At 44.7% G+C, this 5,000-nt stretch overlaps 2 protein-coding genes and 1 long non-coding RNA gene across 7 annotated transcripts in view; 2 read left to right on the top strand and 1 right to left on the bottom strand.

Annotated features, from left to right (window-relative positions):
* Positions 1-630, top strand: part of secisbp2l (SECIS binding protein 2-like) — a 15,664-nt gene extending 15,034 nt beyond the window's left edge. For all 5 annotated transcript variants that reach the window (XM_047822109.1, XM_027158881.2, XM_047822108.1 and 2 more), the window contains exon 18: positions 1-630. This exon is cut by the window's left edge and continues 2,578 nt beyond it. The gene's annotated coding sequence lies outside the window, so the exon portion shown is untranslated.
* LOC113657299 overlaps positions 1-5,000 on the bottom strand; it is a 1,727,325-nt gene that overhangs the window by 1,115,303 nt on the left and 607,022 nt on the right. The gene's annotated exons all lie outside the window — the stretch shown is intronic.
* Positions 1-5,000, top strand: part of LOC125146171 — a 1,103,650-nt gene that overhangs the window by 665,094 nt on the left and 433,556 nt on the right. The window lies entirely within an intron of this gene.

Below are 5,000 nucleotides of genomic sequence, written 5' to 3'. Positions count from 1 at the left end.
TGTGTGTGAGACTGTGTGTGTCAGACTTTCCACTCATATTGTCTATTTTCTTTTTCTCCAATTTCTGTCATTTTATATTCTCTCCTTTTAGCTTCTCATGATGTTCTCTCTCTCTCTCTCTCTGTTTGTCTCTCTCTCTTTCTCTCTCTCTTTCTCTGTCTCTCTCCGTTTCTCTCTCTCTGTCTCTCTCTCTTTCTCTCTCTCTCTCTCTAGAATGAAATTGTATTATATCGTCTTGACTCACCTTTTTGTGGTGTTGTAGCTTTATTTGGTTGAAGATTGTTTTACACACACACACACACACACACACACACACACACACACACACACACACACACACCCCAGATTGTGTAGAATAGATGTGTGTGTTGGGGTTAGGGTTAACCCTAACCCTAGCGCAGTGTGATTTGTCCTTATGTGTGTAAACTGTGTCATTTGCACTATGTAAATATGGCAGACTGATCGTGATTGTGGTGTTAATGTGAAACGGTGATATGAAGGATTTCTGTCATGCTGCTTGTGTTACTGTGGGAGCTTCTATACAACACACACACACACACTCTCTCTTTTTAATGTGCTCTTTTTGACATCTGACCAATTAACACCATTAAACTCTTTTAATGAAAACCATCTGCTGTGGAGCCTCCACTCCTTTCTCACACATCACACACTTTATTTCTCTTTATTGTGCTTGTGTCACATGAATGACGTCAAGGTCACATGACCGTACTAAATGATGCACCAGGTCACCCTGAGATCAGTGTGAACACCGACCTGTTCACTCTGCACCATAATCAGTGACTCTGTGCAGCCGGATCTGTCCATCAACATCCTAAATATCTGAAGTGTAACGTAATGACATCAGATACTCGAATAGAAATTCACTCATGCAAGCAAATGAATAAAAATTCCATCATCTAGAAACATTTTAAAATATTTTATTGACCAAAGTAATAAAAAGCTCAGAATTCTGAACACATGCATCATAAATACAAACTGATTACAGAGCAGTAAGTGGATGAGTCAGTAGTGTTATAGCCACCAGGGGGTGCTGCAGCAGCACACATCAAATCCACCCCCCCCTGAACACCATCCCATCACTCACACCATCATAATGGGCTTTTAAATCTCAGATCTGCTCCAAGTGAAGAGCAGGAAGTTAAACTGGAGATAAAAGAAGGAAAAGAAAAAGGATTTGGAGTCATTAAAAAAGATAAAATAGGGTAGAAATGAACAAACAAGAAAGAAAGAAGGATTAAAGAAAGAATATAAAGGCCAGAAATTGACTTGAAAATGAAAAAGTGGGAGAGGCTTCCTCTATGTCCCCTGTCAATCACAGTGTGTGGAAGACGGTGGACATGTTACACGTGTTAGCCTTCACCTTCCCTCTGTCATGATGAGAGAAAGAAAAATAAATTATTTTTGTGTGTTTTGTAGCTCAGAATCAGCCCAAAAGCTGATACTCCTGTCTGTAGCCATGTCTGTGAATCGTGTCCCATCTGACAGTGAACCAACAACCGAACCATGATGACCATCTCTGGCTTCAGCAGTGTCCAGAAGTGAATCTGACTCCTGCCAGAAGTAATCGTGCTGTTGCCCAACCTCAGCAATGGACTGGGTGGTGATGTGCAGCACTGAACATCACCTTCCACTCTGTGCCCCAGTTTAAAGGATATATGGAAAGCAGTAATGAAGGATTTGGGCCACTCTTGTGCACACAGCAAGTGATACGTACAGACTGGTTGGTCTGAGCCACACACCACTGAGACTCACACCACATCACTGGTGGGTTGAGCAGATGAAGATGCACTGATGCCACACAGGTGAGGTTTGAGACCCTGACTCCTGGCACATGGGTCAGGGTGCAACGTGACTCTTTATCATACCTACATACCAGGTTTTTAACTGAACCTGCAGCCCAAAAGGTCCTGCAGAGGAGATCACAGGTCTCAGAAACAACAAACATACACCATTGGCCACATGATAACTTCATGTCACACTGGAACTGAGTCCAAACCCTGTGCACAAAGCAGCTCCATGACATGCTGTGGAGTTGAAGACCTCAAGTGCCTTGCACAGAGCCCTGACCATCATCACGATTGCTGTTTTTTTCCCTACGGGTTCCTCTGTGCAGCTTCTGGTGATACAATGACTTTAGACTGCAGCTGGAGTTCTCCTGAAGTGGTGCATCAACCTGCTGGAATGATGGTCAGTGTATAAAGTCCTCAAATTCTTTGTACTGATTCCAGGAGACCTCCACAGTCTGGTCCATGACAATTCTGTGACGAGAGAGAGAGAGAGAGAGAGAGAGAGAGAGAGAGAGAGCGAGAGAGAGCGAGAGAGAGCGAGAGAGAGCGCGAGAGAGCTGGTCTGCTAGTCCTCACTCTCAGGACATGATTTCAGTGAACTAATGAATATGTATCTATTTCCTCATTATACGTGTGTGTGTGTGTGTGTGTGTGTGTGTGTGTGTGTGATGAGATCATCTGTTATTTATCTTGGATAGTGTGTGTTGGGTGAGTCCAGTGTGACTCATTCTGTGTTTGAATGATGAGAGTTGTAACATTGTGTGTGTGTGTGTGTGTGTGTGTGTGTGTGTGTGTGTGTGTGTGTGTGTGTGTGTGTGTGTGTGTTATGTTTGAGGAAGGAGACTAGTATCGTTTCCTGAAAAACAGAGTGGACACAGATGGAGAGATGCACTTTATATACTGTGAAGATGTAGAACTACAGTAGTTAGTAGGGTACAGCGGTTAGCAGTTAGCGGTTAGCGGTTAGCTGTTAGGGGTTAGAGCTTTGATGTTAAGGTAAAGTCCAAACTCCATTCCGTTTCTGTTTTGTTCTCCTCATTACTCCACAGTCTGCTGTAACTCAGAATGATAATACATTCAGAAATCATCTGTTAAAATTCAAAAACTCACCTCTTGTTGAAATACATGCTCAGAACCTTTGTCCAGCAGGCTGGAGAAGCTCCCATTGTTCCTGTCAGATCGTCTCCACCTCAGAGTAAATGTGGAGTTTCTGTCAACCTCCATCTTCGACTCTCTCCACAGATGTTCTGTGTGGTTAACATCTGGTCTCTGACTGGGCTTCATATTCTGAGCCTTGTCCTGAAGCCGCTGCAGTGTTTCTTGGCTGTTTGCTTTGGTTTGTTGTTGAGCTGAAAGGTGAACCTTCACCAGGGTCTGAATGTATGCACACTTTGGAACAAGGATTGAGGATCTCTCACTATTTGGCACTATATTTATTCATCCCTCCCTTAATACTGACCAGTCTCTCAGTCCCTGCTGCTAAGAAGCACCTCACTGCATGATGCTGCTCCACCAAGCTTCACCTTAGGGACTGTAAATAGCTTTACTCAGGAGTGACGTTGTTCTCCACTCTACATGGACATTTGGTTTATGGTCTCCTCCCTGACCAAGCCTTTATAACCCAGTTACCGAGTTTTAGCTCTAGGAAGACTCTAGGAGATACGATGGAGTTCATTGTGCTCTGAGGAACAGTCAAAGCTTCAGAAACGATGTTATCCTTTTGCCCACACCGATGTGTCATCACTGACGTCTATGGTGAGTTTCTTGGAGAGTTTCAGGGCCTGGTCTGGTCTGATGTACACCACGAGTCTTCAGGTGAACTCAAAGCAAATAGGACGCACCTGAGGTGCTGTTGGAGAGGATTTAGGTGAGGCTGGGGTTTAGTGTACAGGGGTTTAAGGACAGGAGTTAGGGATTAGGGGATAGTGTTTGGGGTTTAGTGTTAGTGCTCATGCTATGGAGCACTGATGGAGTGTACAGTGTGTTAGTGTTAGTCAGAGTGTTTGAATTGAGCAGACGTGTGGGCGAGGGAAGTTCGGGAAACACAGTGTTCCTGTGCCAAAACACACACACACACACACACACACACACACACACACACACACACACACACACACACACACACACACACACACACACACAGTGACTATATGGTCATGTGACACACCTGTGCTGATATCATACTTTAATAATTGAAGCGTCTCATGTGAAAAGTGAACCACAAGTGTTCATCACATACACATGCATGTGTGTGTGTGTGTGTGTGTGTGTGTGTGTGTGTGTGTGTGTGTGTGTGTGTGTGTGTGTGTGTATTTGTGTGTTTGTGTGTGTGAAACTGGAACAGAATATTTTCCAGGCCTTAGATGGTCAAAAATGTGAAGTGACACACACTCCATCCTAAACATGAAATCCTTGGTGGGAGATCTGAGGATCTGAAGCATTGTCTCAAGCAGAAGCACACACACACACACACACACACACACACACACACACACACACACACACACACACACACACACACACACACACACACACACACACACACACATATCCACACACACAGTCTCAGCGTGCAGGAATGTCACACACACACACTGTAACAAAATCCTACATCATTCTGAATTCCAACAAGTTTAAATGAAATGTGTTTTTTAATCCTGCAGCAACACACTGATGTGAGACCAGCAACACACACTGATGTGAGACCTGCAGCAACACACACTGATGTGAGACCAGCAGCAACACACTGATGTGAGACCAGCAACACACACTGATGTGAGACCTGCAGCAACACACACTGATGTGAGACCAGCAACACACTGATGTGAGACCAGCAGCAACACACTGATGTGAGACCAGCAGCAACACACTGATGTGAGACCCTGCAGCAACACACACTGATGTGAGACCAGCAACACACACTGATGTGAGACCTGCAGCAACACACACTGATGTGAGACCAGCAGCAACACACTGATGTGAGACCAGCAACACACACTGATGTGAGACCTGCAGCAACACACACTGATGTGAGACCAGCAACACACTGATGTGAGACCAGCAGCAACACACTGATGTGAGACCAGCAGCAACACACTGATGTGAGACCAGCAACACACACTGATGTGAGACCAGCAACACACACTGATGTGAGACCTGCAGCAACACACTGATGTGAGACCAGCAGCAACA

Source organism: Tachysurus fulvidraco, chromosome 13 (genome assembly GCF_022655615.1).
Source record: "Tachysurus fulvidraco isolate hzauxx_2018 chromosome 13, HZAU_PFXX_2.0, whole genome shotgun sequence".
Taxonomy (NCBI): domain Eukaryota; kingdom Metazoa; phylum Chordata; class Actinopteri; order Siluriformes; family Bagridae; genus Tachysurus; species Tachysurus fulvidraco.
The sequence above is the reverse complement of the archived record's forward strand: the minus strand, read 5'-3'. Positions and strand labels throughout refer to the sequence as shown.